Below are 23520 nucleotides of genomic sequence, written 5' to 3'. Positions count from 1 at the left end.
GAATAAGGGGCCCCTACACGGGCAAATGGGGGGATGGAGGACACTGAGGGCCATGTCATGATGTAAGGAAAGTGTAAAAAGAGCAGAAAACATTCCTATTTTAAACACCCTGTTTTAATACTCCTCCTTATGGATGTTGGATGAGCTTAAAGTACTTACCTGTACTTTGGTGTACTATGTGAAGTTTTTTAATTTTACAGTTCATTACCTAGATCATAAAAAAACAAAAGACAAAGCAAAGCTAGGCAATTTAGGATCTACAAAGGCAATGAGGGAGTGAAAGGTGGCAGTGAGTTAACAACAAACATAATGCAATTGTCTATGCTACAGAAATTACTCTAAAAAAAACAGACAATTTCTGCAAGATGACCAAAGGCAACAGACAATTAGCTATGCAATGCAAATTTTGCATGACTATAAAAATTAAGTAGTCCCAAAAGCTGTATAAAATAAAAGCTCACACTATAAAAACTAAGTTGCACAATCAACAGCACCTGCAAAATGACTGACAAAATGTAATAGAACTAGGGCCAAATATGAAAGTAGGTCAGCTGTTACAAAATGTTTAAAAAACCCATGGAATCTATTAAGCAAGAGAAGAGAAGAAGGATGTTAAGTAAAGTCAACAACTAGGTACACTGTACCAGCATACCAATACTCATGTAATTTGCCAGCAAAGCAATCCTTGTGTAGAAGCAGTAATAACAATAAAAATGCACTTTGAACTGATAAAGTAAAATTGTTCCCCCTGAGTAAAACAAGGTATACTAGTCAAAATGCAGTTTTGTGAAGCAGGGACTCCTGCTCATGCAGCAATGTTGACCAGTCATATATAGGATGACCAATGACCATACAACCCAGTTTGACTGGGACACTCCCAGATTCCCTAGGGTGGTCCCAGCCAGTTGGTCAAAAGTCCTGGGCTGGAATATGGCAGGGAGGCAGAGCAACATGGTGCGCCAGGCAGGTTGCTGGGCAGGCACGGCTGCTACTGTGACATGCCACATGCAGGCAGGATGGAGCCTGCTCCAGTCTGCCTGACTTACTTCCCCACAGCAACCATCTGTTCACCTACCTGGTGCATGATGCTGCTCCTCCTCCCTGCCGGACTCTGGCCCAGGACTGTTGACTAAACAGCCGGGACCAGCCCACAGAATCTGGGAATGCCCTGGCCAAACGAGATGTATGGTCACCCTGGTCATTTATAACGCCTTGGACCCCAGACACATGGAGATATGCAGAAAGAAGTCTTTAGGAGAGATGTGGCCTTAGATGAATTAACTATCATATTTAGCGTCAGTGACAATATCAAAGAGAATTCTTAGAGATGGAGTTCATCTAAGGAATCCACTAATTCTAACTTTATATGTTTTTCCACCCAAAAAACCCTTGGAAAACATTGGCACTTAACAAGTTTAATACTACACACAAGTTAGCTTCCGTGAAAAAGGAAGTGGAGGTGGCATATAGAGGGATGCAGGGTTGGAAGAAAGCTATTGTATGTGTAATAAACTCAGTCTCAAAAGTAATGAAGTGTGTGACTATAGTATAATTTGCTTCCAGATTACTGATAAACAACTGAATCACTTTGGAGCTCAAAAGAGATCCTTATGAGGCCCATAGGGAAATATCACTGTAGCAAAGAATCAAAGAACCATAGAAAATCAGGGTTAGAAGGGACCTCAGGAGGTCATCCAGTCCAGCTCCCTGCTCAAAGCAGGATCATCCACAACTATATCATCCCAACCAAGACTTTATCAAGACAGGTCTCAAAAATCTCCAAGGATGGAGATTCCACAGCCTCTCTGGGGAGCTTGTTCCAGTGCTTTACTACCCTCCTCATGAGAAAGTTTTTCCTAATATCTAACCTAAACTTCCCCTGCTACAACTTGAGACAATTGCTCCTTGTGCTGTCATCTGCCACTACTAAGAACAGTCTAGGTAACACCATCCTCTCTGGAACCTCCCTTCAGGTAGTTGAAGGGTGGTATTAAACCCCTCCCTAGTCTTCTCTTCTCCAGACCAAATAAGCCCAGCTTCTTCAGCCTCTCCTTAAGGGGTCTGTCCATCTCAGAGATCACAGGCTCCTGGAGTGTACAGGGACCTCTCAAACAGGCCACCCAACCCTCTCCTCTGAGTGAGGCAGCCCCAAGCCCAGCCCCAGCTGTTGTCTGACTGCCCGCCAAGACTGAGCCCGCTCTAGGCCAGTGGGGCCTATCCTGGGGCCAGGCTGAGCCCAGGCCATAGCTCCCTAGTTGCAGAGGGAAGGGCTCTGACACCACTCGCTCGGGCTTACCCTCATTTGACATCTATCATTTGATCATTTGTTATTTCATTAAATATATTATAAATTATTTTTGTAAGGTGATTTTTTTTAGCTAAAATATTACACGCTACTAAGTTTAATGCCTTAAGAAATCCATTATGTCAAAAGTTACCTTTATGAATTGAAGTGATCTCAGAAAAATGATTCTGAGTTTGTTTGACTTGAACAAAAATACATTGTTTGGCAATAAGTATTGTACCATTCTTTCATTCTTACAAGTCTGATTGTATCTCTGCATAAACCTTTCCATGATTTTGTAGGCAGTCAATGCCAGGTTAACTGGAATATTTTACCCAGATCATCCCATTCACCTTTTTGTAACGCTGACACACTATAGATTTTATTCAGTTGTCTGCCACATCACCAGTATTCTAAGATTTACTGTAACCCAGGCAGTACTCCAAGAGGTACCCCCTCTCCAATTTAAGGGATCAGAGCAGGTACACAAGCATTGTGGGAGGTGCAGGGACCCTCTTCCCCCTATAGAGCAGAGCCAGACCACCAATGGGGACTTAACCATATACCTTTTAATGACAGAACAGTATGGGGAACATAACCAGTATAAACCAGGGGGTATAGGGCACGCTACAATGCCCTGAGGGGGCAGGATTCAATAAAGATTAGACACTTACAATCATAGACATATTCATCCAGTTGACAAAAAGACAGGGTTAACAAAATATAAAACAAACAGCAGAATAAACAATACTGGTTGATAAAATATAAAAGGCACAAAATACAAAACGTCAAATGACAAGGAATATACGATGAGGGAGAAAGGAGGAAAACACAATGACCCCTTTCCACTGCAACAAGAATTTCTCCCTGTCATTTCACTCACCCTAAGTCATCCCAGGTGAGACTTAAACTCAGATCTCTCACATGGTAGGAAGAAACTACCACACAGCCACCAGCACTGGTGCTGCTCCAAGCTGCTAGGGCTCTTGACCTTCCCAGAGCCCTGGCCTCATGTGGAGAAGCTGGCAGCAGAGCTGGGAACCCCTCAGGTTGCTGCTCAGATCCTTGCTGGAGCTGGGCAGCCTCTCCTGCCAGCCACATGCCACACTGCTGAGGGTCCAACTGCTGCCTGCAGGTCCCACTCCTTCAGGTTCTTCTGGGGCAACTGCTCCCACCCCACTGGCCCAGCCCTTTGCCAGCTCTTTGAAACTCCTTCCTCATGGTCTCTCACCAGTCTCTTCTGAGTCAGCTGTACTGCCTCTTTACTGCTCCAGGTGACCCAACGGTCCAATCAGGGGACATGGAGGGTGAGTCTCTGGTGCCTGATTGGTGAGGAGAGGGAATCCCAAGCACTCCAATCATCTTTTAGCCTTTCAAAACCCCTGGCTAAATCACTACCAGCCAACATTATTGGCTCAGAGATCGTTTTGCTCATGTTTCTAAAAGTTTGCAAGGTATCTGTATCTGCACATTTAAAGATTTCTAAAGACCTTGTTACATAGTAAGTTTGGGCTGCTTCCAGAGCTCTTAACATCTTCATTGTCCACACATTAACACTGGAAACTAGGTTTAAGCACTCGTTATACCACTCAAATTTATACCACTCCAGAGCAGGATTGTTTCTGATCTGTGTTATACAGCTCACATTACACTAAGATGTACACATTACACTAAGATGTAGCCACTCTAGGCTACAACTTAGTGTAAACACCCACCTGCCCCAGCTCCCCACTGGCCTAGATCAGGCCCACTGCTCCTCCTGCCCTCCCCAGTATCACAGAGCCCTGCTCATTACCTCCTTTTGCCACTTAATTGTGGTTGCCTGTGCTGTCTATATTGGGGGAGCAGGCAGGGAAGGGTTAACCTGCCTGCCCAGACACCTCCTTCCCCCTAACCTCCCCACTCTCCTCGCTGCCACCACCACTGCTCCTGTTCTGAGTCTGGATCAACTCAGAGAAGAGCAGGAGCCTGGAAGTCTCTGCAGTGGCTGGGTAGGCAGGTTAACCCTTCCCTAGTGCGGGCAGCCAAAACTAAGTGGGGAGGATGGGGAGAGAGTCTGGAAGATAGGAGGGGAGCCCTGTGGGGCAGAGAGGAAACTCAGAATGGTGGGGGGTGGGGAGGACTCTTGGCTCCTGCTGGCCTGAAGGTGTGCCCTTAATGTACTCCCCTAGTGTAGTAGCAAGTTGCTACCAGGTCTCCACTCAGCCTTCTTTATCTTAGGCTGGAGAGTCCCAGATCCCTCAGCCTTTCCTTGTATGGCTTGCCTTTTAAGACTCTGATCATACAGGTGGCTCTTCTTCGGACTCTCTCAAGCTTGTCTATGTACTTGTTAAAGTGCAGTGCCCAGAACTGGATGCAGTAGTCCAGCTGTAGTCTCACCAGTCCTGTATATTATTATACTATATATTATATATTATTATACTATAACATATTTTAATTTTATTACAAAATATATTTCTCATGACTTGTGTTTGTGTACTGTATATAGAAGTGATTGCATAATAACTCAGAAATAAAGGCTCACTCTTTCATATTGTATGTGGGAGGTGTGGGATGTGGTTGGAGGTGGAGGGGTGTATGGTGGGGTGTGGGAGTGTGTCTGCATCTATGGTGGGGTGTGTGTCTATAGTGAGATGTGGGGGGGTTGTGAGGGGGTGTGGCTATGTGTGGGGGGCATAGGGTATGTTGGGGTGTGTATATATGTGGGGGGTTATGGGCCAAGGTGTGGAAGCGTGAGGTTTGTGGGGTGTGAGGGAAGGTAGGGGGTGTGGGGATCCCCACACACTCTCCCACATGGCACGCAGCCCCTGCTGCTGGCAGCAGCAGTAGGCAGGGAGCTCAGGGAGCTCATGCCTGGTGCAAGCACTGACACCCAGAGAATTACAGCTCTGGCCAGTGCTGTGCACAGGGGGACGAGGAGTGCAGCCTGCCTGGCTGTCTCTATCATGAAGTCTTTGCACCACATGCCTCCAGCTCCTGCACTGGTACTGGCGGAAGCCCTTTGCTGGGCTTTGCAGAAAAACAGGGGGTGGGGAAGGCAGCTGGCTCCCTCCACTCCTGGCAGAGTCTGCAGGCCTGTGCAGCAGGGAGCGGGGAAGGCAGCTGGGTCCATCATGAGGCTTCCCCCAGTGTGAGTGCTGGAGCTACCACCACCCTCCCTCACACCCACGCCTTACCCAGCCAAACTCCATGCTCCTGCTGCCACCCTGGGCACAGGATCTGTGCTTCCACCCTGCAAGTCTACTGCCCCAGACCCTACTGCCTGGAATGAGCTGGATGTCAGGGAAACCAAGCAGGTTCCTGTGGGGCAGCTGCAAAAGGAACCCTGTCCAGAAGTTGCTGCTGTCTGGGCTGGGCCCTTCTGCCCAAGAGGGTGGGAGTGAGGTTCCATGGTGGAAACTAGTGGGTTGCTTGCCACTTTAGGGCTATCATAGGCTCTGCGAGAGCCTGTTTTGCTGAGCAGCAGGAAAAAGCCTTCCCTGCTAACCATTGTAAGGGGGAAAGTGGGTGTCAGAGCACCTTAAGTGCTTTGCCACTTTAAGATCTGGATCAGGCAGCAGGCAGGTACAGCCCAGTCCTGATGAGTGGCCATCTTAAGCCCTAGGCCACCAGGGGCTGGAGGCAGCAGTTTGTTGCCAGACACCATGGAAGCAACATCTCTCAGAGCAGCTGATGCTCCGAGAACAAATAGGAGGTAAGGGCAAGAGCTTATGGGGATGGCTCAGAGGCCCCTAGTCCTGGGCATGACCTAAAACTGCACCCTAATGAGATAGGGAGGCCTAGTGGTCCTGCCTGTGGTGGGGCAGGGCCAGTAAATTCCAGGTTCAAGGACTATCCCAGTGAAAGACAGGTTGAGGCAGCTAAATCCCTACCCCCACCACCCAGTGGGTTACCTGATAAAAGTAGATAGAGAGTAGTGGGGCCATGGATGTCCATAGGGAATGCTTGAGCCCATTGGGGCATAAGACCCCAAAAGGGAGTAGTGAGAGCCAAGTAAGCTTAGAGAAGCTCCTGAGCCTGACACACTAAAAGACCCTGGAGATGAGGCCAAGTTAGCTTTGGGAAGCGCCTGAGCCTGAAGGGGTGGAAGATCCCATGAGAGGAGTTGTCAGGGCCCTGAGAGAGGGCACCAGCAGTTGAGGCTCTGATGAGAGGGGGTGAGTTGTGGGCCAGGCATGCTGATGAGTGGCACCTGGGTCTTCAGGGGTATCGAACCCCAGAGTTTGGGGTGGAGTAGAGAGTGGCAGTGGTGAAGCCCAGTGAGCGAGCGGTCTGAGTTGGGGCCCTGAGGGCAGGGGCTTGAGTGGAGGCCCTGCTAGCATGGAGGCCTGAGTTAGGTCCAGGTAAGCCTTCAGGTGCCTGAGGCCACAGGTGGGCCAGAAACCTATGGGAGGGTGGCAGAGGAGGAGCTATGAGGAGAGCAGGGGGCAAGTCATCGGCCCCTTGATGAAGAGCAGCTGGGGGAGTTACCCAGCTATGAGACAAGGAGCAGGGTCAGCACAGCATTTTGTGAGCTTCCCAGTGCTCGCTCAGATGAAGGTAGCAGGAGATGCCCAAAAGGCTGCCTGTTTGCTGACTGGGGAGCAAAGAGTAGCAAGCCTGAGGACCCTCTGGGCAAGGACAGGGTGAATGTGGTCCCCAGGAGAGAAAGGGTGGTACATGTGAAGCCCAGAAAGGGCGGGATGAAAGAGACTGGGTGAGAGCTGGGGGAGAGCAAGAGGCCTTTGTGAGAAGGAGGTGGTATGAGTGTGGCTCTAGTAGGGTAGAGTGAAAGAGATTCAGTGCTGTGACAAGTTGGGTCTGGCCTCAGTCCAGAGCTTAGCACAGCTGTGAGCAACATCTGTGAGGCATGGGACATGTTAAGGGGTAGCAGGAGTTTGTACTTTTGGCCCTTAGACATCAGGTCTTTCAAAGGGCAGCTTCCCACCTAATTACCAACTAATTACTTAACAGCAAGGCGTGGCTGATGAGAGAGGTGGGCAGTGTGCCTAGAGGCTGTGCAAGACCAGCACTGTGGCTGGTCATGGACCTCCCATGTTGCCACAGGCGCAATAGGGTAGGTTTGAGGGTGTGCATATGTGTGGGCGCCTTGCTCCCACTTTTGTGGGCAGAAGGGCTGGGCAGGGCACAATTAATTGGTGGGGTGCCAAGGAATGGATGAAGGTGCCTGGTGGGCTGGATAGAGCCCACAGACTATACTTTACCTGTCCCCACCCTAAATTGAACAGTTAATGTTAAATATTTTGCCTACATAGCACTGAAATTGTCACAGTAACATGTGAACTGGTTCAATTTCTTTCCAGATCTAGAATATAAATAAACGTACTGAACACTTGTGTCTTTTCTAGACCATTATGGGCAAATTTACCAATCCTAGCAATTATTGGACCTAAATCATTTCCAAGACTTTTTTTTTTTTTTTTGACACATTTTTAAATGCCTGTAATTGTCCTTGACTGTACTGGCTAAAATTTTAATTGATAACTTTACTTCCATTATCAGTTATAAACATTTTATAACTGCTAACATATAGTGATTGCAGTCAATTGCCTATTTACCTATTTGTACATTGTGACCGTCAGGCTGGAGAAGGGGGGAGGGTGAACCCCCTTCGGAATAGCGGCTTACGGTGAAAGGGTGACGCTATTTCCCTGGGACGCCGTTGGTCCGGAGCAGATGTTGGGTCATCAGGTTCCCGCCCTGGTTCTCGTCCGCCACGACTTGCGGTTAGGTTCAGTGGGACGGCTCCTGGTTCTCTGTAGCCCGGGGTCCCCGGCGGCCACGTTGCGGGGCTCCGCCACCCCCTTTCACCCCGGCCTCACGCCCCCTTGGGTCTTCTTGTACTCGTGGCCCTGGCCCTCACCCGGACCTTCCCGGTGATGCCCCTCACCGGATTCCTCGTCCAAGGCGAGAGATCTAGCCAGCTAGCACCAAGCCTTCGACCTGGGCCCTCCCGGGGATACTCCTCACCGGGTTCCTGGCTGCTAGTGTCCGGCAACGGTCTAGGCGCTTACTGTGCCTCGTCGGTGCCCTCCCGGGCCCCCGCGCTGACCCCAGACCTGTAAGTCCTGTGAGCTGGAGGTGCACAGTCCCAGAACTCCCCGTTGCTGGAATCCTCCTCCTCCGGGTCTACCAGCCGCTCCCCGCTCGGGGTCCTGAGTCCGGCTGCCACCGCTGTCCTTCCCTCTGCCGGGGCGGGTGGCCACTCCCCGCCGGGGTCCGCACTCCCGCCCGGTGTGGAGTCGTCTGCCGGCTCCCCTCCTGGAGCCTTTGCCTCCACGGCAGCAAGTCCCCTCTCTGGGCTCCTGCCCCGTTCTTTCTGGCCGGCCATTTTTATTGCCGGCTCCCGGCCGCCGGCACGGGCACCGGGTTCTGGCGCAAACAAGCGGTGGATGTCCCGCTCGGGCTCCGCCGCTCCGCGGGCAAGCTCCGCCCCATCTCCCTGGGACATAACCCCCCCCCCGCCAGTTGCCTCGTGGCGATTTGGGGGGCCTCTCCGCCTCTGGTTTGATCCTCCTTTGATACCCGCCCCTCATTCCGGGCCTCCCGCCGGAGGTCGTCGGCTCGGGGCATCTGGAGAGGAAGTCAGCTGTTATATTATCCTTTCCCAGGCGGTACCTAATTTGAAATTTAAAGGGTTGGAGGGCTAGTGCCCACCGCATAATCCGAGTGTTATTGGTCCTAGTGGAGCTAAGCCATTTGAGGGGAGCATGGTCTGTGATCAGTGTAAACTTTCTCCCCAATAAATAATACCTAAAGTGGTCCACTGCCCACCGGATCGCCAGACACTCTCGTTCTATTGTCGAATACCTGGTCTCTGCTGGGAGTAGTTTCCGACTGGCATAGGCCACAGGTCGATCCACCCCTGCATCCTGTTGCGTTAAGACGGCTCCTGTAGCAACCTCGGAGGCGTCAGTCTGCAAAGTAAAAGGGTTTGCAAAATTAGGGGTATGTATCACTACTTCCTCGCATAAGGCCTTCTTCAAGGCCTGGAAACTCCGTAGTCTTGGCTCAGCCCATTCGAGTTCCTTCCGGGGGGTACTTCTCAACGCTTCGAACAATGGGGCCGCCACTTCGGAGAATCGGGGCACAAATCTCCGATAATAATTCACTAACCCTAAGAAGGAGCGTAGTTGTTTAAGCGTTTGTGGGGGTTGGAAGGCCCAAATGGCCTGCACCTTGTCTTCTAACGGCCGTATAGTTCCTTGGCCTACTCGAAACCCTAGGTATTTCGTATGTTTCTGTGCCACCGCACATTTGCAGGGATTTGCTGTCAGGCCAGCTTGTCGCAGCTCCTGAAGTATTGCCCTGAGGGCCCGCATGTGTTGATCCCAGGAGCGTGTGAATATGACGATATCGTCAAGGTACACTGCTGCGTACCTTGCATGCGGCGCCAGCAGCTGATTCATGAGGCGTTGGAACGTGGAGGCGGCCCCATGTAGGCCGAACGGCATTCTGACGAACTCGTACAGGCCCCAGGGGGTTCCAAAGGCCGTCTTTTGACAATCCTCCGGTGGCACCGGTATTTGCCAATACCCCTTCGCGAGGTCCAAGATGGTTATGAATTTCACGGCGCTGATACGTTCTACCAGCTCCGTTACACTAGGCATCGGGAAAGCGTCGAAGGTTGCCACCTCATTTAATCGTCGGTAGTTGACGCATAGTCGCAGACTCCCATCGGGTTTGCGTACGGGCACTAGAGCACTTCTCCACGGGCTTCTCGATGGCCTAATTACCCCCAGGGTCTGCATCTTCTTTACCTCCTCACATACCTCTTTGGTCAGGTGGTGTGGTATTGACCGCCAACGATCCCGTACAATGACACCAGGCGGGGTTGGGATGGAATGATACGCCGCCCTGGTCCATCCAGGCTCTTCGGAGAAGATCTTTCAGAATTCCTTTAGGAGGCTCCTCACTTCTTGCGCTTGGGGCCCCGACAGTTCAATATTTATTTTAATCTCTCCTATGGGCATCGGGGTCCCTCCTTCCCCCGCCGCTTCTTGCCTCCTTACATTTTGGCGCTCTCCTTCCCCGAAGGCGGCCCAGCGCTCCAGCTGGTGCCATTCTCGCAGAAGGTTGACATGATAGATTTGTCGTGTGTTCCGATGCCCCGGGCGATATACCTCATAATCGACAGGCCCCACCCGCCGCGTGATTTCGAACGGTCCTTGCCACTGGGTTAACAGTTTGCTTGTCGAGGTGGGTAATAGCACTAACACCTTTTGCCCCGGCTGGAATTCCTGTACCTTGGAGTGCGAGTCATACCTCTCTTTCTGCCGTTGCTGGGCGTACCGTAGATTGTCTGCTGCCAATTTGCGGGCCCTCCGGACCCGTTGCTGGAAATCCCGTTGATATCTGGACGGGTTGATGACGGCCGCGGGACCCTGCTTCCACTCCTCCCTAAGAATTTGTAGTAGGCCTCGGGGTCGGTGGTCCAGCACTAGCTCAAAAGGGGAATACCCCAGGGACTCAGACGGGGCATCCCGCAGCACAAATAATGCTAGCAGCAGCATCAGGTCCCAACGCTGCGGGTCATTCTGAACGCACCATCGGAGCACCTTTTTCAGGGTACCATTGAACTGTTCTACCAACCTGTTGGTTTGAGGGTGGTACACCGAGGTTCGAAGTTGTTTGATCCGCAGGGTTTGGCATACCCCGCGCAAGACGCTCGACATGAAATTCCGCCCTTGGTCAGTGAGGATCTCATGGGGCACTCCCACTCGGGAGATCCAGTGCACTAACTCCTCCGCAATCCGCGGCGCCGTTACCGACCGCAGCGGGACTGCATCCGGGTATCGGGTGGCGTAGTCCACGAATACCAAAATGTACTGGTGGCCACTACTACTACGGGGCAACAGGCCCACCACGTCCATAGCAACCCGTGAGAAAGGCACATCTACAAGGGGCAGGGGTCTTAAAGGGGCCCGTGGAGGCCGGTCCTCCCTAGCCTTCTGGCACACCGGGCATGCGGCACACCGCCGGGCCACGTCTTCCCTCATCCGGGGCCAAAAGAACCATCGGGATATCTTCCCGAGGGTCCAGTCCCTGCCCAGGTGCCCCCCCATGGGGTTCGCATGAGCCAACTGCCATACCATCTGCCAAAAACTGCCTGGCACTACCAGCTGTTCCCCCGCCTCAGTGCCAACCTCCCCGCGCCGGATGTGATACAAGAGATTATGTCTCACCTGGAACTCATTGTCTCCATCAGACTCCGTCTCCGGTTGGTGTTGCTCGTCTCGAGCCCTCATCCACAACTCCCGCAACTCGGCGTCCTCTTCTTGTCCTTGTCGGAACTGTGATCCACTCGCGACGTCCTGCCAGTCCACGAGGGGCTCCTCTGCCTCGGCCTCACCGAACCACTCATCCCGAACCCACTGAGCCCTTCGGGCTGTTTCTAGGTCCCGAACCCTTCCTAACACATCATAAAGAGGGGCCCAATCCCTACCCAACAGCATATCACATGCCAGCTTAGGGGCGACCCCAACCAATATCTCATCTCGAAATTCCATAACGTGCACTCGCACCCGGGCTCGATGAAGGGCCTGTGTCTCCCCATGGAGGCACGCCACCCTTATGGGCTCCCCTTGCCACTGCTGCCCGGGAGGGAGGAGCTCCGCCCTAATCAACGATTGGGCGCACCCCGAGTCCAAGACGGCCGAGAGCGGGCAGCCCTCCACTCGGGCTCTCACCGTGGGACGCTCCCACCGGGGTTCGCCCTTCCCTGCCCCGAAGCTACAATCCATCGGCTCCCCTTGGACTTGGTCTCGGGGGTTTTCTCCCAACCTATGACGGTATCCCTGGGACCGCCACCTATCCGCGCCCCGCCCTGGACATTCTCGGGTGAAGTGCCCCATCTTTCCACAATGGAAACACCACATCCCTGTTCGGGGTTTTGGGACCTGGTTTGCGTTGCTCGGTTTCCCTCCCGGCCGCAGGCCCTGGTCCTCGCCTCTTGCGCGGGTAGTGCCACTCGGCCGCCATAAAGGATTCCGCCAGCTTTACAGCGGTCTCGCAGGACTCTGGGGAGTGCTGGCGGACCCATCTCTGCGTCTGCTCCTCCAGATCGTTTACAAATTGCTCCATTACAATCCTATCCACCAGTGCGGCCATCGTGCACGTGGGTAAACTGACCCACTTACTGAACAGATCCCTAAGGCGTTGTAATAATACCCAGGGTCGCCTCTCCTCGGGTCCCTTCCTGGCCCAAAATAGTCGCCGATAGTATTCTGGGTTGATTTTGAGGCGGTATAAGATAGCGGCTTTAACAGCCTCATAGTCACGGGCCTCTTCTCGCGGTAAGGCTCTATAGGCCTCTTGGGCTTTACTCACCACTAGCGTCCCTAGCTGGCTCGCCCAGTACGCCTTATCGAGCCCGAGTATGATGGCCTGCCGCTCGAACGCCTCTAGGAAGGCCTCCGGATCGTCTTCCGTCGTCATTTTCGGCATCTGGATGATCGGGGGGCCCTGTTGCGCCATCATCCTTTGCTAGGCCCCTAATAACTGGGTCACAGCCTAAAGTGTCTGGGCCATCAGGTCAGTCGCCGCCATCTCGGCTGCCTGCATTTAAAAAAAATCGTCCCCTAAACAGGGAAGGTGATTCCCGGCCAATGCACCACTTGTGACCGTCGGGCTGGAGAAGGGGGGAGGGTGAACCCCCTTCAGAATAGCGGCTCACGGTGAAAGGGTGACGCTATTCCCCTGGGACGCCGTTGGTCCGGAGCAGATGTTGGGTCATCAGGTTCCCGCCCTGGTTCTCGTCCGCCACGACTTGCTGTTAGGTTCAGTGGGACGGCTCCTGGTTCTCCGTAGCCCGGGGTCCCCGGCGGTCACGTTGCGGGGCTCCGCCACCCCCTTTCACCCCGGCCTCACGCCCCCTTGGGTCGTCTTGTACTCGTGGCCCCGGCCCTCGCCCGGACCTTCCCGGTGATGTCCCTCACCGGATTCCTCGTCCAAGGCGAGAGATCTAGCCGGCTAGCACCAAGCCTTCGACCTGGGCCCTCCCGGGGATACTCCTCACCGGGTTCCTGGCTGCTAGTGTCCGGCAACGGTCTAGGCGCTTACTGTGACTCGTCGGTGCCCTCCCGGGCCCCCGCGCTGACCCCAGACCTGTAAGTCCTGTGAGCTGGAGATGCACAGTCCCAGAACTCCCCGTTGCTGGAATCCTCATCCTCCGGGTTGATCAGCCGCTCCCCACTCGGGGTCCTGAGTCTGGCTGCCACCGCTGTCCTTCCCTCCGCTGGGGCGGGCGACCACTCCCCACCAGGGTCCGCACTCCCTCCCGGTGTGGAGTCGTCTGCCGGCTCCCCTCCTGGAGCCTTTGCCTCCACGGCAGCCAGTCCCCTCCCCGGGCTCCTGCCCCGTTCTTTCTGGCCGGCCATTTTTATTGCCGGCTCCCGGCCGCCGGCACAGGCACTGGCTTCCGGTGCAAACAAGCGGCGGATGTCCCGCTCGGGCTCCGCTGCCTCCGCGGGCAAGCTCCGCCCCGTCTCCCCGGGACATACATCTACATCCATTTAATTCCCTGCACTGAGAACAATATTATTTAGGTTATTGTCATGTACATTTGAGAAATTCTGAAAACACTTTACTTATAGCAGCCCGAGACATTTAGCATATTTTACCCAAACTGAAATTCCACATTATAAAAAAAATGATTCTTCTTATACATTTTGGATACATGTTTAAGCAGCTAGTCTTACTGTTGTCTAGTTTGATTTAGTGGCCAATAAACAGACCCATTAATACTCCATATTGCATTTTTTATGTTGTAACATTGATTTGTAAATATTCTAGGTCTTGACTTTTTATTTGTCAATAATTCTAAGTAATGGTCTCTTTGATTTTTAAATTCAATTCTTACCCCCTATTGTCCATTTTTTTCTGTACTAAATAGGGGGTATTGACTGATCTTACTATTCCAGGATATGAATATTCCCACCATGCTCCTGCAATATTTATTATGTACATCTGTGAAAAGTAATGTAACATTTTCATGCTTCTTATTTAGTATCAAAGCTTGGATATACCAATAATTTGAAGAATTTCTGGCTGATAACCCTCCATGCTACAATTCTTCATATTCTGGAGTGTGAATTACACTTCTGTATATTTATATCATGTTTGTTTCATTAACACTTCTCCTCCTCTTTTCAAGCTTTAGGTACCAGGTGAGAGAATGCATGGAAGCACTCAAAAAATGACGATAACATGATCAGCATGATGAACGTCGGCAGAATGCTTAGTCCGGGATGATCCTGCCTTGAACAGGGGTATGGACTAGGTGACCTCAGGAGGTCCCTTCCATCCCTACTTTCCTATGATTCTATGAGCCTAGGGCATTTTTCAGCATCATTTTAAATAGAACAAGGTGACCAAAAGTGGATATGAAAAGTCAGAGTAGAAATTGTTGCAGCAGCTGCTGCTGATAAAGTCCTTAATGAGTAATAGTGGTGTGATAACAGAGAAAAAGACTGGAACTTGAAAATGTAGTAGAGAAAGTGGTAAGATTTGGGTAAATTTTATGCATGTGGGTTTAGGGAAAAGGGAAGAGTTGAATGTGACAATCAGATTTGGGGCTGGAATGAGTGGGAAGGTAATGCTTCTGTCAATGGTGAGCGATCAAGAGACCTTGGGGGAGGTAGGGTGAAACTTAGTTACAGTTGTGTTAAATTAAATTTATCGATATTCAATAGACCATACTCACTGAATTCTGCCTGCAGGTAAAGCTTAGCATGAAACTTCCAAGCCTTTTTAACATTAATTGTGCAGTCACTCTGTGCATAGTCATTGTATTAGGAATGAAATCATAAGTATTCTGAAAAGATCCCTATCTAAATTCTGAAGTCAGAGCGTGATAATATCAGTTATGTAAGGGGTTTTAGTTTTGTCCCTAGGACCCAGTTCTGTTGCCACTAAAATCACTAGCAAAACTTATTTAAATAAAGAGTAGGAGCAATCTCAGCAAACTATAATATGGGAGCCCTCTGGTGGGTAAAATAAAAAATACCCCTAAATTCCCATTACTAAATACATTAAAATTGTACAGAAGTCTGAATTAAGTCTTCAGTTCACATCTCAAAGTTGGAGTACTCTGCTCCAGATAAAGAATACACTCTCCTCCGGGATCTTCTTTCCACACTTGAGTTCTCTTTCTCTGATTCCAATTCTCAGCTTTTCCCCAGTTTTTATATATATCTTTCTCCTTCCATACAGCTGGTAGTTCACTTGTGAAATAAATCAAAGTTAAGCCAATTTCTTGTAAGCATCACAGAGAAATATAATCCCCATTCTTTTTATAGGAAGGAGGAGAAACAGCTAAAATAAAACAATTTACTCCTTTGTGAGGCTGCAGCTATGGGAAATGCAAAGTATGCTTAGGTGGTAAAGACACTGACATCTTAATTCCAATGCAACTTTGCTTTCTTCTCCCTCATCCGTTTCCACTCACAATGGATCAGAATTCCTCAGAAGAGCATCCTACTTTGATTTACCAAAAAATTTTATTTTTTCTTTAGCTAAGACAACTCTATGAGTGAAAAGTGTTAAATGAAGCTTGGAGCAGTTGAGGAGGCTAACTCTACCAATGGTCACACCAGACAGAGGCAAGAGGTAGCATAGCATTTCTTCTACCCTCCTCACTCTTCTGGTGTAGCAGCCAAGTCTCTTCCATGCCAGTTGTGTAAAGTACAAAATCCTATGGATTTGCATAAACACATATTACAGCTCCTTCCTAGACTAACCTCCCAATGGCCTTCTATATAGACCCAGTGAGAAGATCCTTCAGTGGTATAAAAAGAAATGTCAAGCCCACACTTGGGGTTGTTTAACTAAAGTCTCCCTTGTGCAAGTCACATGGAAGGCTTAGGTATAGTAAAGTAACTTTATACTAAGCTAACAAACTAAGGTACAGCATCTGGCATGAAGACCAGCCTTTAACTATGATATACTGGGCAAAATCTTGGCCCACTAGAAGTTGATGTGAATTTTGCCATTAACTTGAATGTAACAAGAATTTCACCCTCTATTTAAAACTCTTAGCTTATTTTCTCCTATCCATTTAGTAGAGAGTTATGCAAACTTGTTCTTTCCAGCTTCCTGCTCCTCATACCTTGCGTAAGGATTGTCTCCACAGAGAAAACCTGTAATATCTCCCAATAGTGATATGAGAGTTAATTTTATGGGGATACAAATATGCAGAAAATGAGAACTTATGTGGTTAGGTATAATCAGCCACTATGCCTCACTGCAGAGTGTAACTGTCATAATTTGAAAAGTACTGCTGATGTGGAAAAGGTCTCCGTTTTTATTCTGATTGAAAATGTAGATTTCATAGACATTAGGGCTGGAAGGGACCTCAGGAGATCGAGACGAGCCCTCTGTCCCAAGGGCAGGAAGTCAGTTAGGGTCAAAGGATCCCAGCAAGATAAGCATCCAAATGCTCCTTAAAGGAGTCCAGAGTAGGTGCTTGCACCACCTCTGGAGGGAGCTTATTCCAGGCCTTGGAGGCTCGGACACTAAAGAAGTTTTTTCTTATGTCCAGCCTAAAATGATCTTGCAGGAGTTTGTGACCATTGGTTTTTGTCATCCCTTGGGGCACTCTGGTGAACAGACGTTCCCTCAGATCCTGATACACACCCCCGATGTACTTATGGGCTGCAGACAGGTCACCCCTGAACCTGTGCTTTTCCAGGGTGAAGAGTCCCATGGCACTCAGCCTTTCTTCATAAGGCCTATTCTCTTGCCCTCTGATCATGCCAGTGACTGTCCTCTGGACTCTCTCAAGCTTTTCCACATCCTTCCTGAATTGCAGAGCCCAGAATTGGATACAATACTCCAGGTGCAGCCTCACCAAATCCGAGTACAGCGGGAGTATGACATCCTGAGATTTACTTGAGAAGCATCTATGGATGCAAGTTAGAGTTTGGTTTGCTTTACCAGCTGCGGCATCACATTGGTGGCTCATGTTCATCTTGTGGTCAATCATGACCCCCAAGTCTCTTGGCCTTGGTGCTAGTGAGCGTAGTACTGCTGAGCCTATAAGTATGTTGTGGGTTTTTTTTCCCTTACGTTTGTCCATATTGAAAGTCATCAGGTTTGTATCTTCCCACTTTTTCAGCCTATCCAAGTCAGCCTGGATCATCAACATATCCTCCAATGTGGATGCTCTATCCCAAAGTTTGGTATCATTGGCAAACTTGGCCAGTCCACTTCTGACACCATTATCCAAATCATTGATAAAGTCATTAAAGAGAACAAGACCAAGGATGGAGCCATGGGGGACACCACTGATCATGGAGTGCCATGATGATTTGTTTCTGTCGACCACTACCCTCTGAGTCTGGCCTCAGGGTCAATTCTCCAGCCATCAGACTGTGATGTAGCCGAGACCACAGTTGGCCAATTTTTCCAAGAGAAGATCATGGGACACCAGGTCAAAGGCTTTTTTTAAAGTCCAGATTCATGACGTCAATCTCTTATCCCTTGTCTAGGTGATATGTCACCTGGTCGTAGAAGAAGATGAGATTGGCAGGCAAGACCTACCTACAACAAACCCATGCTGGCTGTCTCTCAGGATATTGCCATTAGCCAGCTTGTCAAAAATGGAATCTTGATTATTTTTTCCAGAATCTTACCAGGGATTGAGGTTAAGCTGATGGGCCTGTAATTCCCTGGATCTACTTTCCTCCCTTTCTTGAAGATGGGCACCACATTGGCCTCCTTCCAATCTTCAGGTACTTCACCTAAGCACCAGGAATTTTTGAAAATCTTTGCCAGTGTCTGGGCTATGACTCAGGTAGAATACTTCAAAGTTTTCAGCAGTTTATAGTAAAGGGGATTTTTGTTTCACTGTCTTCATTTCTACTACCAAAGCTCACATTGTCCATTACTATCATGCTATGACCTAATTATTTGCACACCAAAAAGGCAATCAAAACTTATAAAAATGCACTTAAAACATTTTATTATAAATGGACCTTTGTGTTTCCTAATAATTTCAAGAACCCCCATTTTTTCACTGACATTTACTTTTTTTACTAAAAACAAAGTAGCTGAAACCTGAGTAGAAAATATGTAGAATTAGATATAGCATTAGAATAGGAACATTACAGAGCATTTTAAAGTATACTATAGATGCATTTTACATTTGTAAATCAAATAATTTCACAAAAACATTAACTAAGCATTTCCTAAACTTTCAAAAGATGTCTTAGACTCCCCTGCTTAGTAAACTGAAAATAATCATCATCACCCACTTCAATAATTCCATAGGTTGTTAAAAGTTGCACCTGCTTTCAATTGTATACTTTCCATCTGACCCCCACCTCTTAGCATATCTTTGCACTTTGACAAACAGTGCATTAAATAGCAAATATAATCTGTGCAAGAAGTCTAACTTAAAATTTCTTTTTTTCCTCAAAAGGCAAAAATCTATATGTTTAAGTACTGATCCTGTGACCGTTTATGCATGTAGAAGTGATAGTTCCCTTGGGCTCAGTTAGGTTACTTAAGTCTTTGCAGGATGGAGGTCATTGGTTCTGAGTGTGTTCTCAAATCTACTAAATTACATAATATATTAAAATAATCTTGCAGAATCACCAAAATGTTGTACTGTTTTTCTTGATGAGTCTTTTCATAATTGAGAACATATTGTACATCTAAATAAACATTATCTCATACTATGCTTTATTCCAATAATTTTTATATTGCTTCTAAGTCTATAATTCTATGATTTTTTTTTCTAAATATAACTGCTTAATTACACAGAGAAGGAAAATCAAACATCCTGCATTAGTTTCATATCTTCAGAATGGTATGTATGTTGTTGGGAATCTGTGGAATATCAGCTTTCCTGTCCAGATAAGATTTTCAAACACTCCATTGTTATATTCTGGAGTCTGTCCCCCAAACTCCAGAATCTGGTCCCCTATCTGGTACAGTCATTTGTTTTCATATAGTAATAATGCATCTTGGTGACAGTAGTAAATCAACCATATTGGAACAGTTGGTACTAAACGGGCCATTGATTTATCACATTTTTAAATAGGCTTACTTTCTTTTTTATTTTGCTACTGTTCAGCATCATTTTTTTTAAATCTTTGGAAACTCTGCCTACAGTAAGAAAAAAAGGAACTGAGGGCCCTGGCAGATGTTAAATCCGTGGCCTAATTGAAGTGTTAAGTACTCCTTAATCACACCATAAATTGCAGCAAGCCCCATATTCAGCAAATTTATGGTGCTGTAAAATGACAAACTAGCCACAAAAATATTCTAGTCCCTAAAATGTCATATATTCTTGTGTGGGGAATATAGGGTGTAAAACAAGGCTGTAAATATACTAGGCATGAGGGGAGCCTTGCCATTGGACCCTTGTTCTGAGATATATATTTGCCTTGCCTGATCGCTAGAATGGAGCAGGGGAAAGACCCAGGTTCAGAACCTGGATCTAGCACTGGGATCCAGGTATGGGGTAGTCCAAGATCTACAAAACTAAGCTGGAAATGCATCATCATTGTGGGGTACCAGGAACCCAAGATCAGGGAGAGACTTTCTCTGATCCTGGGTTCCTCTGCCTTGGCCTTTTAAGGCTCATGTGGCTTCCTGGGTGATTGAGCCAGTTCTCTCACACTTGCACGTAACCATTTACCTAAGGATTCCCCAAAATCTTCATTTTAAACACTCATGATCAGTTACAAAGCACCAAGAACATCCCAGAAAATGTAGTTGTAAAAGCAGGGAAGATTAGGACACAGCCGATGTTCAGCCACTGAAATAACAGATATAATTGGTTCCTATATATTCAGAGAATTCTAGGAAGAGAACCATGTCCCATGATGCACAGGAAGGCAAAAATATTCACTGTCCTTGCCATTCTGACTTAAGAAAAAAATCTTCCCTGGCCCAAAATTTGACATTCAGTATGATCCTGAGACGAAGAGAAAGATCTGCCAGGCCGTAATCTCAGTAGATGCAGACACAAATTCCAAATGAACCATTCCCAAATATCACTGATTACACAACTGTGAGCCAATTTCCAAAGTGCTATGCCTCTGACATTAGGGGTATGGAAGCAAACACCCAGCCCAGCATGCCTTGTTGCAGGTATGGGGGTGTCTGCACCCATGTTTTGTGGGCTGCAGCTGACCTGTGATTGGGAATGTTTCAATTTTTTGGCTTTCTCTTGTTTCTGAAACATGAGTTCAATAAACTTCAATATCCTGCAGTTGATCTAAGTCTAGTCTGCTAGCTTGCTTTGGGGTGGCTGTCAAGGGTAAGGGTACTTGGTAGGGGTGCACCAATGAAGATTTTTTTGGGCCAATACTCATAGCTGATAAATAGCCAGCTATATAAGCTGATACTGATCTGATTGCTGATATTGGCTTTTTTGTCCAGATCCAAGTCCAGCAGCTGGAAGAGTAGCACCTGGCTGGTAAGTCTGCTGGAGGGAAGGGGTGGGGGGGAAGGGAAGTGGTGTGGGGATGGCAGATTGAGACCCTGTGGTGAGGGAGGGAGTGGAGCTGGGGCTGGGGCTGGGTCAGTGACAGGAGCAGGAGCTGCACAGCTGGGGCGGGGGGTGGGGGGTGGGATGGAGCCGGTTGTCATCCAAGGGGTGCAGGAGGGCAGGGAGGGGGGTCTCCCACTGCTGTACACAACCCTCAGCTCCATGTTTTTGGGGAACCCTGACACAGGACGCAGACTGTCTGACTCACAAAGAATCCCACCCCCACCCTTTCCTCTACCTAAACAAAAACTGATTAAGATGCAGTGGGAGATGCACCTAAAACCCTCCAGATAAGGGTGACAAGAGTGAAACAACTGCCCTAGGTCTCATTTACATCCGAGATGGAACCAGATGACAACTCATTTACATAGGAGATGGAGAACAGAACACCTGAAGCAGAGACCACAGTGAATTCTGGGATCAGAGAAGCAGAGGAGCACTGCATGATGGGGAATCTGTGCTACAAATGCTAATCAAGCCACATTTAAACACACCCAGCTCAGCATTTATCAGACCAGTTCTAATCTGGATTTACAAAGGTCTTCCCCACCCACACACACACACCTCTAAGTAGAAGTAAGTTTAATAGGCTTCTCGGGTCGTACATTCCCCGGTCCCACTATGGGAGGCCTATTTAAACTTAATTGGCTAAAACTCGGTTGCTGTGTTAGGGAATGCTGAGGCAAAGAGACCGAGTCAGAGGGGGTATGGGCAACATTTGAACACTGGTTAAGGATTCATCACAGTGTCCAGCCCGTTGGAGCCCTGACCACAAGTGTTGTCATACTTTTCCCAGGACAAGTCCTCCCTTCCCAAAGGTTATGAACACTCCAATAATTGTCTTAAGTCTGTTAAAAGACTGTAGTAAGATCTGCAAAAGTCATGCTAAGCTGAGGCTTGTTCACATCAAGTAAAAATCTAAAACCCTGATTCTGCAAGCTATCTATTGTTCCTGAAGAAACCAGGAGACATCCCATCAGTATATCTGCTATCCATAGGAATTTCAAGCTCCCAATTGTCTGGTTACTCCCTAACTGTATGTGTTTCCTGATTATCAATCAGTTTCCTGAGACCAAACCAGATAACCCCTTCTCAATAGAAAAGACAATTTGATTTATACTATTGAGAATGCTTGAAAGAAGCTGAACTGAGGGTATAAAAAAGAAGCAGCAAAAGTGTGTGTGTGCTTCACGAGGAGAAGTCTCTCTCACACCATCTGCTTTATTCTTGAGAGGCTGGATGAAACAGATCATCTCCCTTCAATGTTCGTGCTGAGAACCTTAACCTGTCAGAACTGCAACCCGAGTGCCTTGGACTGGTGAGATCCCAGCGCTCTCTCTCTCCTTTCTCTTTTTTCTCTAGGTGTAAAATTCTGAATCTGAACTGTATTAGTTAAGCTTGAGCTAAGTTTTCCCAAATACTTAGTGAAACCAGGGTAATACTGTAATTGTTTCTGTTCGTTTTTCCTTTGCATGTCTATTACTACTAGTGCCATTATGTATTTCATATACTTAGCATTAAATAACTTTTATAGTTAAACTGGTAGTAACTGGGTATATTTTCCTTCTCTACTTCTCCTTCACCACTTGCTCTGCTGCAACGCTTCTTTTATCTAAGCTAAAGATCCCTGTGAAACCCAAAAATACTGTGGAGTCTGCTCATCAAGAAGCTAAAGAGTGGGACATGCTGAGTTTGAAACACATAAGGGGATCAGCTTGTACAGGTTGATTGACCCAGTTTGACTCAAATGTACCCTAATGAACTGAATGCTGGCCCATGAGGGTGTCAGCTGGACACCCAGCCAGATTCAGAGGTATTCTGTTTAACTGTGCGCTTGTGTCTGACTACAGTTTATTGTTACTCTGATGAACTGATTCTTGGCATCTGAGGGTGTCAGCCTGTCCATGCTGATCAATCCAGCCAGGTCAGGCATAGCACTTTAATCTGTGTGTGTTTGTGTGTATGATTGATTTGGTGGCTGGGGGAACCCAGCCCCATTGAAACTGAGTCCTGCAAGATAGCTCCATTGGGGGTGAGGGCTCGCAGAAGGGAGAGATACAGCTCCGTATAGAAACACAAGTAACACAAGCAGCACATTAATAGAATTACCAAGACCCTAGAAACATATCCCGGATAAATGAGCATACCCCAAAGTGATGGGCAAATCTCGTAACAACCCGGGGGAGGCATAGGGGGCATGTGCCTCCTGGATCTGTGTACAGGGTGAGGGCAGGCTGCTGACTGCATGCTCGGGGTCCTGGTGGGGGGGAACTCTCAGGATGGGCAGGGGAAGGGGGGTGGGCGGTAATGGCACCAGAAGAGGGGCCTATGGGGGGGGCTGAAGCCACCCCAAAATTTGCCATAGCCCCCCTGTAGCCCCACGCCAAGCGCTGCCTCTTCCTATCCCACCTCTGCCTGCCCTGAGAGCAGCCCAGGCTCAGCTTCCACCACTGGAAAGAGGCTGTGGCCCTGAGTGCACAGTGGGTAGCCCACCCTTGCCCTATGCACACATCCAGAGGGCACATGCCCCCAACCCCACTACACCCCTCAGACAAGCCGCTAACTCTGACCAACGCCCCACCCCAGCCCCACTTCCTACTCACTGTGGAGCCTCAATCTGCTCCACCATGCCCCTTCCCTCCCCCCTGCCCCTTCACCCCACAGACTTACCAGCCAGATGCTGCTCTCCAAGCTTCTGGGCTGCACTCCTGGCCATGTGCACGCTGCGTCTGTGTGC

The 23520-nt window shown here is 48.7% G+C and overlaps 1 long non-coding RNA gene across 2 annotated transcripts in view; it reads left to right on the top strand.

The window, feature by feature from the left end:
• Positions 1 to 22293, top strand: part of LOC149872806 (uncharacterized) — a 49407-nt gene extending 27114 nt beyond the window's left edge. For both annotated transcript variants that reach the window (XR_016440406.1, XR_016440407.1), the window contains exons 2-3: positions 14439 to 20711; positions 21042 to 22293. This is a non-coding gene — a long non-coding RNA (uncharacterized LOC149872806). The remainder of the gene's footprint in view (positions 1 to 14438; positions 20712 to 21041) is intronic.
• Positions 22294 to 23520: the final 1227 nt, after the last annotated feature.

This window comes from Crocodylus siamensis, chromosome 1 (assembly GCF_052110815.1).
Source record: "Crocodylus siamensis isolate JL-2025a chromosome 1, ASM5211081v1, whole genome shotgun sequence".
Taxonomy (NCBI): Eukaryota; Metazoa; Chordata; order Crocodylia; family Crocodylidae; genus Crocodylus; species Crocodylus siamensis.
The sequence above is the reverse complement of the archived record's forward strand: the minus strand, read 5'-3'. Positions and strand labels throughout refer to the sequence as shown.